We start from the raw sequence: 12,367 nt of genomic DNA on the forward strand, positions 1-12,367 counted from the left end.
ACAGCTGCAGGCTGGTGCACCTCACAACCAAGGGCAAGTGTTCTCTGTGGTAGCCAGATGGAATCTCTGTTGCCTTTCTCAGTCTAGCACTGAAGTCCGACATGTCCCCCCACATTCTGTCAAAGCTGTCTTCTAAACCTACCTCACCTAGCTCAACATGAAATAGTCTCACCTCTTGACAGGGGAGCACAAGGTTCTGGGAAGATTGTGGTCTGTTTGAGGAGTCAGTTTGACTTAATCTCCTTTTTGGAACAAGTAGACACCTCCAAGGAAGGAAAAGGACCTCTAATACTGGACATGTTTCCTCCCCAGTCAGCCTCACAGACAACTACTCAAGTTGTCTCTTTGATGTCCTTTGGAAGATTGCTGCTGACATTTGAGTTCTTAGTGAAAAGTGGTTCTTTCTGGAAAGGAAGAATTGGCCAATGCTTTTAGAGTATACATGATAAATCCACACTCCCAAAGTAACATGCAAACAGTAAACACTACATAGAAATATATGAGAATTTACAACAATGGCACACAGTGATTATAACCTCATGAAAAAAGTACATGTATAAAGCACCAGATTTGTCCATAGGGAGAGTTATTAAAGATTAAAAGCAGAGGACTTTTAATATATGCAGCACATACTAGCCAGCTCAACTGATACCTAGTCATCTTGACACACAAACACATCACTGTAAAGCCATAACCTTTCCTTGTTCATCCCCAAGATCACACATTAACACCTACATTACAATATAGACATCCCAAATTTTAAAAGTCCCACAGTCTTTAAAAATCCAAACACTTAAAAATTAAGTCTCTTTAAAATACCCAGTCACTTAAAAAAAAAAATCTCTGTAAAATTCCAAAAATCTCTTCAAAAGTTCCAAGTCTCTCAGCTTTGGGCTTATGTAAAATCAACAATAAATTGAAGACTTTCTCACTTCAAGAGGGAAGAACCAAGCCGGGCGGTGGTGGCGCACGCCTTTAATCCCAGCACTCGGGAGGCAGAGCCAGGTGGATCTCTGTGAGTTCGAGGCCAGCCTGGGCTACCAAGTGAGTTCCAGGACAGGCGCAAAGCTACACAGAGAAACCCTGTCTCGAAAAACCAAAAAAAAAAAAAAAAAAAAAAAAAAAAAAAAAAAAAAAAAAAAAAAAAAAAAAAAAAAAAAGAGGAAGAACCAGGGCATAGTCATAATCTGAACAAAGCAAAACCTAATGGTGACAGTGTAAATAGTTCAATGTCAGTGATCTGGACTTCTCCAGAGGACTTGGGTCACTTCACCTCCATCCTCTGTAGCACACACAGCTTGTCTTTTAGGCTCTGCTGGCTCCTGTGCCCTCTGCAGCACACACAGCTTGTCGTCTGGGCTCTGCTGGCTCCACTCTACTGTTGCAGTCCTTTGTGGTGATCTCATGATGCTGGCATCTCCAAAGCACTGGGGTCTTCTGCTGCAGCTGGGCTGCACTTTCACCAATAGCCTCTCCTGGACTCTCTTCAGAGACTCCAGCGCTGCCACGTGGTGACAAGCTTCAGATCTCCATGACCCCTCCATTCCTTCAAAACCAGGTCTAACCAAGTGACTCTTACATTATCAAGTTTGGCTGCTAACAGGAGATACAACCTTGTGGAACACTTCTGGAATATACCTGTGTATTGAAACACTTGCCAGAAGATTCACATCAGTGATGCTGTTCTTTCCCTAATCACAGCTTATTCTTCAGCCCCAGCTCACCAGCATCCATTGCTGCAATGAACTGAAGATGTTTCTTTAGTGTTTCTGACCTCTTGCTAATCACAGCCAATTTGTTTGTTGGTTTTTCGAGATGGTTTCTCCATGTGGTTTTGGTGCCTGTCCTGGATCTCACTCTGTAGACCAGGCTGGCCTCAAACTCACAGAGATCCACCTGTCTCTGCCTCCCGAGTGCTGGGATTAAAGGTGTGCGCCACTGCCGCCCTGCAATCACAGGCAGTTTTTCTGCTCTAGCTAACCAGACACCACAGAATCGTCACACAAATGGCCCAGTAGTCTTTGCTTTCCTCTGAAACTTAACCAGCCAGGTCTCCATCGTCTGCACTGCTCTCAACATTCTTATCTTCCAAGCTCCCACAGAACAGCTCACTGAGCTCTCGGCACTCAAAGGCTTTTCTAGTGCAGAGTTCCAAAGTTCTTCCACAATCCTCCCAAAATGGTCAGGTCTGTCACAACAATACCCTACTATCCTGGTACTTCTGGTATTTCTGTCTTACTTAGAGTTCCTATTGCTGTGATGAAACACCATGAGCAAAAGCAACTTGGGGAGGAAATGGTTTATTTAGCTTATTCTTCCATATCACTGTTCATCACAGAAGGAAGTCAGGACAGGAACTCAAACAAGGCAGGAACCTGGATGCAGGAACTGATGCAGAGGCCACGGGAGAATGCTGCTTACTGGCTTGCTCAGCCTGCTTTCTTATAGAACCTAGGACCACCAGCCCAGGGATGGCACCACCCGCAATGGGCTCTGCTCTCCACTATCAATCACTAGTTAAGAAAATGCCCTACAACCAGATCTTATGGAGGCATTTTCTCTTTTCATCCCTTCAGATGATTAGCTTATGTCAAGTTGACATTAAACTAGCCAGCACATAAACTACAGAGTATTTACATATATTTTCCATTCAATTGAAATCTACATACAATGAAATGCACAGATTTTTTATTTTTACTTAAAAAACATTTTTTCATACACTATATTTTGATCATATTTCCCCTTACCAGCTCCTCCCAGATTATCCCCACCTGCCTACACATCCAACTTCAGGTTCTTTCCCCTTTTCTCCCTTAAAACCAGCAAAAAAGGAAAATCAAGACAAACCAAAAAAAAAAAAAAAAAAAAAAAAAAAAAAAAGAAAACACCAGTAAGACAGAAAATACCAAACCAAACAAAAAGTGCACACACAAAAAACAAACAAAAAGTGCACACACACACAAACAAAAAGTACACACACAAAAAAGTGCACACACAAAAAGTGCACACACATAAACAAAAAGTACACACACACACACACACACACACACACACAAACAGTTCTTCATCCCTAGTACTGCAAAATGAAAGTCAAAAGTAGGACTTTTTTCTTTCAAGTTTTTATTTGCTCAACTGAAATTATACTATTTTCTACCTTGAGAATTGAACAAGCACGCCTGTGTCTGTGGTCTTGGATGGGATCAAGTCTTATCTAATGGGTTGGGCAAGTATTCAGGCTTGGAACCAAGTACAGAAACACTTCTAGATCAAGTTCGATGGTGGCTGTAGAGTGTGTTAGGAAAGAGAGCCTGTATGGTCTGTCCTGTTACAAAACTTCAGCAAATGACCCCCAAGAGATGAACCGTGGCCTGAAAGGCACTTGGTTTTATTTATTTCAACTTTCATCTTTCCTGGCTTCATTTTCATTTTAGCACTTTAGTAAATGTTCTTATTAATTTGTTTAGTATCCATTTACACCCCAGAATGTAAGCTTCTGAGAGCTGAGATCTCCTCTGACTTGCTCTCTGTGGCATCAAGTACATGGTCTGCTTTCAGAACTATGGAGCGAACAACTCATTGTTTCATTTGCTAGACAGAAAGGTGGGCTGGAGAGGGGAAGTGACTCTGTCAGGAAACAGGGCTCCTTAATCCTGTCCTCCAGCCCTGCTACTGCAGTCCTTACCTGTGGGTGCCAATGCGTGTGGAGCAGGGGGACTCCAACTTATCATCTGGGTTCTTTTTTTTTTCTCCCAAGACAGCTCTTGGTTTTGCCCGTAGGGTAGGGGGGTCTGAAAAGGACCAGGAGTCAAGTAGGACAAGAGCTGGCCAGTTTCACCAGGAAGGCAGCTAAGAACAAGACTCTGTCCTTATGAAAACTCTGTGTAGTTGTCTACACTGAGCCTTCCTTCCCAGGGTCTCTAGGGTGGGTCACTTAAGAACTTTGGTCTGAAGTTCTGTGTCACCCCTACACAAATACCACACTGCTTGACTATTATATAGAAAAAAGAAATTTGCAGTTTTCTGAGAATGGGTTACTTTACCTAGCTGCAAGTACCTGGAAGGTTCCAGGAAGAGTCAGGTAAGCTCAGATCATCCACCACGGGGCAGACCTGGAAACCTAGAGCTCTGACTTCCACACCTCACCGCAGGTTTTCCCAAATGTAGTCAAATCCAGCAGTGTCTGTCACGTGATCTCATGGAGAACCACTTATTCTATTTATTTTAATTACATTACCAAATATTAGTATGGCAAATTCTTTTATGATACTGTAAGTTCAAATAAAAATAGAAATAATCAGTGTAGGTTAGCTGTAGATAAGGAAAAACTTGGCTGATAGGGTTTGCTCTAAGACTGCTCTCTTAGCTAGCCGAGAACTAAGCTAGCACTTAGTGTTTTTCAGATTTTTTTTTTTTTGTTTTGTGTTGGTTTTGTTTTTTCATGCATTGCGTTCAAGTGTAAGGCCAGAGCTTTGATTCAGTCACTTTTCAGTTTGCTCTGTGTTTGCATCCCTGATAGACTTTGTACTTCCCAGGAAAACAGCTTCTTGGACATGTAGGAGGAGCAGTGCTCATTGGCTGGAATCTGACTTTTAGGAGACTGGATAGAAGTCTTGGGTAGGCTGTCTCTGGAATGGCCTTGCTGAGGGAGAGCCAGAGTCACAAACAAATCTTTGTCAAGGAGGAGTTTTACTACCCAGAGGGAGGAAGTTTAAAGAAGACGTATTTCAACGCAAATTCCCAGGCCCTGGCTCTGGTCAGTACACACTTATTCCACAAATACAGAAGGGTGTGCATAGAGTTCTAACTTGGCGCCCCAGGTCTTGCAGCAAGCGAGATGCTCAACTGGGAACCGCTACCTCCGGAAGCACCGCCAGATGGCTTCGGAGCGCTAGGCGAGGGACCGATGCCCAGACGTGTGAGAACCGAGTCCGCGCCCCTGGTCTCACAGCGCTTTCCATCTTCCCCTCCACCCCCAAGCACATATCAAAAGGCACCTCCCCGCCCGCGGCAGAGCACCACGTGCCGGGCTTCCACCCAGCTCTAGAGAGTCAGGCCCAGCATGCACATCTGGAAAGTAAGAGAGATTTCCCTGGGGTGCGGGTGGGGATGATGTGGGCTGGTTTATTTAAGATGACATCCACAGAGCCAGACCCGTTCTAGGGACTAGCAAATACCTCTCTCCTCGCAATTACATCCTTCGTCCTTTAAGTACCTTGCAGCAAGGTTGGTGGGGGCCGGGAGAGGAGGGGTCACGGACGAAAAGATCACATTTGGGAAGGGGTGGAGAGATGGTTTTCGAGTGCCTAAGCTCCCCAGTTGGTAGATACTGGTGTGGTCAATGTCTAGTGTCAGTTTCCCCATCTGCAAACTGGGAAGAAAGCCCCGGCCGCGGGCCCTAGGACTGTGGCGAGGTAGAAGACGTCGCTGCCAGGAGGCAGGCGCCTCCGGAGGATGGGGAGCATCTTGTCTGGTTACCCGGGGACCCCCCTCGACTCCTAGGGAACTCCGGACGGCGCAGCCGGGCGCGCAGGGGTGGGGCCCGCGGAGGCGGAGACGCCCGCCTAGCGTCAGCGAACCAGCGCCCGTCTCTCAACGGCCAATGACGAAGCGCCTTACAGCCCAGGCCGCGTCGGGAGTGAGGCTGCGGCGAGTGAGGCGCTGACAGGGACTCGCGGGGGCATCTAGCACAGGACCCCTGGACCACGCCGCCATCGCAGCCTCCCGCCCAGTCCTCTCTCCGCCGCTTCTCCTCGCCATGGAGGCGAGGCCGCCGCCGCCGCCGCGGGGCTCCGAGCAGCGGACCGGGCGGCGGCCCTGAGGGGAGCAGCGGGCCGAGACGCCGCCGCCGCGGTGCTGAGGCGGAGCCGCCGTGCGCGTCCCCCGCGGTCCCGCCCAGCGCCGGGCTCGGTAAGCGTTCGCGCCTGCCGCCGTCGGGTGGGCTTGGGACGGTGGGGTGGCCCGGCCGGCCGCGCGTGGGAGCGGTCCCTGGATCGTTTCCCGGAGGAGCGCCTCCGGCTTGTGCATCCTGGCACGGTGGACAGGGGGAGGGGGTCCCGGAAACGTGCGGGACACCGACAGGCTGGAACTTTGCGGACGTCCTCCTGGGGCCCGGGCCAGGGCGCAGCTCTAGTTCATTCTGAAAGAAAGGAAAAAAAAAAAAAAAGCTTGGAGCAGCGAGAACGGTATTTGCTCTGGTCCATTTAGTGGGAGGAGAAAGGTGGCTCACGCAGTGATCATCCCCCCCCCCTTAAAATCCCTTCCTTGGTCCTACTCCCAAGGACCCTCTCTGCCGCCCCATCCCAACTGTTGGGTATGCTTAAGAAAGAAAAGAGGACTCAAAGCTGCCCAGAATTCAAAACGAGCCACCTGGGAACGCACATCTCTTCTGTTTACTTTCAGTAAATCTTAAAAATTGTCACTTGGGGTGGAGGGGCCAACTCCTAATTGTATCTCCTAAAAATAAAAACCACAGAGGCGGAGATGATCCTGATAGATTCGGATTTTTGTTGTTGTCAATGATGCTATTTGTAAGACAGGAAAAAAAGAAATGCTCCAAACCCTCTTAGAGGAATGCTGGCCGAAGCCCTTGGGCAGGATAGGGAATCCCTGTTGGAAACCAGTGTCAGGTCCCCGGATATGGCATCACTTGTTACCTGCTGGCTACTGAGGCAGCCAGAGAACCAAAAGATGGTGGATGAGGATTGGCTGACACGGGATAAACATCTTTCTGCTTGGATACTCCTTTCAAAAACACAGATCTGACGCTGTCATTTGTGCACTTCAAACCTCCCTCCTTTTCCTCCCCCCATGAGATGAATGAAACCCCAAATGCGTTATCATTACCTACAAGGCTCTTGACAATCTTGCCAAACCTTAATCTTTTATGGTTACCTCTATCCTTTCACTCTCCTTCCCTCCGACCCTGTGTTTAGCCTTTCCGAGCTGCTTGCCTGACCCTTCATATTTTGGGAGGTTTTTGCTATCTGGCTTCCCCTTTGCTCACACCTTCCTTTGCCAGGTTCCAGGCGATCCTTTAGAGCTCTTTTCATTTGAGAAGCTTCTTGAGAACGGGGCTATATAGGTTCTTAACCACTTGCCAAGAGAAATGTTTTCTCGTGTTTCCTGAAGGCCTGCTTGGAATGTGGGCTAGGACTTTCATACTCCGATTCCCTATCTCCACATGTCTGTTTCACCCAGCACCCATGAGTAATCATCAGGGAGAAACTGGTTGGTGTTATATCCTACTTGTTTCTAATCTGTCCTTGAAAGGCCAAAAACTCCTTGGTTACTTTTCAGCCTCTCTGCCTCAAGTGGCCTGACGAATTCACTCTAAGGCATGGAGGGATCCAGGAGCCCATTCACTGGGTACCTTTTAGCCACTGATTTAGTATGTGGGTGAACACAGAACCAGAAGAGCAAACCCTTTGATTTAGTGCATTCATCTACCACCTATTTGCCAGACAAAGTACTTGGGATTCAAAATGAAAGTGAGAAAGTCATACTCTTATCTTTGAGAAGATTATAGACCAATGCGGGACAGGTAGATATAAACAGTTACATCATAGGTGCTATTAGAGTAATAATAATTGCTGTTTTCTATTAGCCTGTGACAGGCTACATAATACATGCCTTACATGAATTATCTTGCTTAATCTTTTCAATAATTATAAGGGCTCATTCCTACTCTGCAGGACTAGAAATGAGTGGACAGATGAGGAAATAGAGTTTGAATTCTGACAGTCTCTTTCCAGAGTCTCTGCCTGGGTCATCTGGGAAGGCTTTCCTGGGAGGGGAAAGCCTCTGCAAACCCTAAAGGAGACATCAACATTTGTATATTGTCAACTGCACATATAGGAGAGACGGGGGATCACAAGCGATCTTGGAGGAGGAGACCCCTCTGTCTTAGGGCACTGCGAAGAAGTGTAGCTGGACTTGGGGCAGGGGGTGGGGGCAAAACAAGGTGGGAGGTGAGGTTAGGATCAGAATGAAGGCTCATTTTGTTGTGTTAGGGTTTTGACAATGTAGAGGCACCAAAGGAGTTAGGGACTTGGAAAGTCATTTGGCGGCATTATGGAGCCACATGCTCACTGATACCTGTGCAATTTAGGAAGCAGTGGCCCTGACCTGCAGAAACAGAGTCACATTCTTTTAGACCCAGAGGATGATTATTCCTCTTGAGATAGTCTCATTCTGTTTGGGGAAAGATAAAGCATTGGAGAGGAAAATTCAAGCGGTCGAAAGGATATGTAGAGAAAGAAAATCTTCCTGTCCTCTTGTCTGCTAACTTCTTCCCAGGGATGGCTGAAGTGTTGAGCATCTGTGGTTTTTCATATAAACCTTTCCATCTGTGGCTCCTTTATAAACACGCATCTACTCCTCTCTCTGTGGCCATACCAGTCACTGTAAGCCATTACCAGTCATTGTAAGTTAGATGTTTAGGAAATCATTCCATATTAGCACAAAGTGTTGTTTACTCTTTGTGTTGATATCTGCGTGTATGTCTGTGTACCACTTGTGTGCCAGGTGCCCTTAGAGGCCAGAAAGGTTGTTGAAGCCCGTGGAACCGGAACTATAGACCACTATGAACTGCCATGTAGGTGCAGAGAATTGAACTCAGGTCTTCTAGAAGAACAACCAGTGTTGACATTTCTTATTTTGTTACACAGCTGTAAAATAAGCTGTTTGTCTGTGCATAGGACTGTTATTTGTATTTGTAACTAGTCTTTATGTTAAACATTTGTTTCTAGGTTTTTCTCTGACAAGAATACAATGAACATCCTTCTAGATATTTTGTTATATATATGCCTATACAATTATCTGCACAATGTATTTTAAGAAGTGGAACTATTGGATCAAAAGACCTCTGTATACTTTTTATTTGTAGACATAGCAACAAGTTGCCACCCCTTTGAAGTAGTGCCCATTTATTCTGTCTCCTAAACTGTGGCTCAGTAAATGTAAATTGGAATACCCAGCAGAATCACCTGGGATGCTTTTCCAGCGGTCATCTATGTCTTTCCCTTCCCTGTGCCAGCCTGGTTCAGAAGGAGTCATGTGATTTGTGCAAGCTGATTGGAACTGGATGATGGTGGTTTACTTTCTGCAGCTCTGGTGTTTGTGTTTGTCCAGTACCATTCCTGAAGGACCTCCGCAGCAGTTTGTAAACATGGCTGCATTATTTTTGCTGTCTTCGTGTGGAGAAATGAGATGCGGGCTTGAGTTTGAAGCAGGAAGTTGGCCAAATATAGAATCTTGTCTTCTTACTTTTAGTACAGGAACTAGTAAGGGCTCCAGATTCCAAAACGGAAGAAAAATTTTTTCTTTGGTCCCAGGTGCAAAAATAGCAGTAGTGTAACACAAACTTAATAAAGCTGAGCCGCAAACTTAGCTACCCCAAATTAAAGCTGACTTTAATACATTCTCTATGGAAAAGGGAACCCACTCAATAAACTCTATTCACTCTAAATTCACATTCGGTTGTGTACTGACATTGATTTTATTTGTAGTTAGTACATATCGAATGTAGTTTCTGAGATTTTAATGTCATGAAAATGATATTTATTCATTTCTGTATCTTGTTTAAAATGTGGTACTCCATGTAGTTTGTGAAGTCTGTTTTATTCCTTCCCCTTTTTCTTTGTACAGTTACTTTTGGATGATTGTATTGGACACTTACCCCTCAAGAGGGCTGTCTGAATCAGAGGGTTATTTTCGTGCTGAAGTTGAACTAATTTGCAATACTGTCACTGTTTTTTTGGCATTCTAGCAGTGCTATCACAGACAAATCCTACTCTTTATTTCTTAAAAATATATGCCAGGCAGTAATGGCGCACACCTTTAATCCCAGCACTTGGGAGGCAGAAGCAGGAGGATCTCTGTGAGTATGAGACCAGCATGGTCTACAAAGAGAGTTCCAGGTGTTACACAAGAAAAACCTTGTCTTGAAAAAACCAAAAAAGGAAGGGGGGGGAGATATACATGTATAGGAGTTAGAGAGATGGCTCAGTGGTTAAGAGCACAGAGTGCTCTTGAGAGGACCAGAGGTCGTTTGTAGCACCCACATGAATGGCTGACAGCCACCTATATAACTCCAGCTCCAGGGCCTCTGCTGTCTCTGGCCTCTAAGGGCACCTGCACTCATGTCCACACACACAGTTAAAAATAAAAATAAAACTTGAAGAACAGCAAATATACTAGCCATTAAGAGTGAGTGTTGCAGCCGGGCGGTTGTGGCGCACGCCTTTAATCCCAGCACTCGGGAAGCAGAGCCAGGCCGATCTCTGTGAGTTCGAGCCAGCCTGGGCTACCAAGTGAGCTCCAGGAAAGGCTCAAAGCTACGCAGAGAAACCCTGTCTCGCAAAGAACCAGAGCTTGGTTATCAGTATCTACATCTGGCCACTCTCAGCTGCTTGGAACTCTAGCTGCAGGGGATCGGACACCTTCTGGCTTTTGTGTGATGAACGTGCACACACACAGTATTTTTAAAATTAGATAAATCAACACAAATAAGATGGATGGCTCCTAAGAAATGACACTTTAGATTGTTCACTAGCTGACATACACATAGGTAGATGTGGAGTTTTACTCTTCCGTGTACACAAAGAAGAGACTCCATTCCTTGTCCCCCTTGTGGGCAACAAGTCAGATTATCATTCACTTGTTATCTTGTAGTGGAGTTGATGACTTGTGTGTTAGTCAGAGTTCTCTAGAGCAACAGCTTACAGAATGAATCCCTCTCTCCCTCTCTCCCTCTCTCCCCACCCTCTCCCGTGCGTGCTCGTGCTGTGTGCGTGCTGTGTGTGTGTGTGTGTGTGTGTGTGTGTGTGAGATTTATTAGAATGGCTTATGGGCTGTGGTCCAGCTAGTCCAACAATGGCTGTCTACCAACAGGTCTAAGAGTCCAGTAGTTGTTCAGTCCACGAGGCTGGATGTCTCAGCTTGGCTTCAGTATGTGCCAGAATTCCAAAGAAGTAGGCTCTAATGCCAGTGAAGAAATGGGCTTGCCAATGAGAGCAAGCAGGCAAAAAGCGAAAAGCTTCCTTCTTCATTTAGACTGCCAGCAGAAGGTGTGACTCACATTAAAGGTGGCCCTCCCCACTTCAAATGATTTAATTAAGAAAAAATCACTGGTGTACCCAGCCACTTGGGTTTTAGTTAATTCCAGATGGAGTCAAGTTGACAACCAATAATAGTCATCACACCTTCCATAATTTTTATGCCATTTTTTTTTTTTTTTTTTTTTTTTTTTTTTTTTTTTTGGCTAGGCTTAATAGTGCATATATGTAATCCCCATTCACTTCAGAGGTTGAGGGAAGAGGATTAAATGAGGCCAGCCTGGGCTATATGATGAGACCCCATTTCAAAAACAAAACAAAAAGCCAACTTTCTGCTGCCTAGCAATATCAGAAAAAAAAAAAAGATCAGTAGCTGATCTCTTCAAGTAAGGTGATTTTTTTTTCAGATTTATTATTGTTGTCTTGTGTGTATGTATGTGCACCTGCTCTGTTTGTACGGTGTGTTCATGCAGGCTCTTGAGGCAATGGGAGGCTGGTAGATCCTCTAGAACAGTGGTTCTCAACCTTCCTAATGTTGGGACCCCCAACCATAAAATTATTTTGTTCCTACTTCATAACTGCTATTTTGCTACTGATATGAAATCTTAATGTTAATATCTGGTATACAGGATATCTGATATGCAAACCCCAAAGGGGTTGTGACCTGTAGGTTGAGAACCACTGCTCCAGAACTAGAGTTAGTGCAATTGTGAGCAGCCTGATGTGGGTGCTGGGAATTGAACCTGTGTCCTCTGTACCTGTAGAGCCTTCTCTCTGGCTCCAATGGTGTTTATTTGATAACGAATGAGAAAGTAACTGCTTTTTAAGTTATTTTTATTTTTAAATTATGCATATGCACATATAGGTATGTGGACATGAATGCAGGTACCCACAGAAGCCAGAGAATGGCATTGGGTCCCCTGGAGCTAGAATTATGGGCAGTTGTGAGCCTTCTGATGTAGGTGCTAGGAACCAAACTCGGGTTCTCTGAAAGAACAGTACAATCTCTAAATCTCTGACTCGTTTCTCCAGTCCTAAAAGTAACTGCTTTCTTTTTCTTAGAAAGGACACCCAAGACTACACAGAGAAACCCAGTCTCAAAACAAACAAAAAGTTTAGTGTCTTTTCCTTGTGCATATTGGCTATTAGTATATGTTACTTGAAAAACTGTCTATTCAGATTCTTTGTCCATTTTTAAAAAACATGGTTTCTTTTATTATTGAGTTATTTTTGCACTGTAGATATGTTCTCTTATTAGGTATATGATTTGCAAATCCCTTTTCCCATTTGTGAAAGTTTTTTTTTTTTTGTTT

This window comes from Peromyscus leucopus, chromosome 4, assembly GCF_004664715.2.
Source record: "Peromyscus leucopus breed LL Stock chromosome 4, UCI_PerLeu_2.1, whole genome shotgun sequence".
NCBI classification, from domain to species: Eukaryota; Metazoa; Chordata; class Mammalia; order Rodentia; family Cricetidae; genus Peromyscus; species Peromyscus leucopus.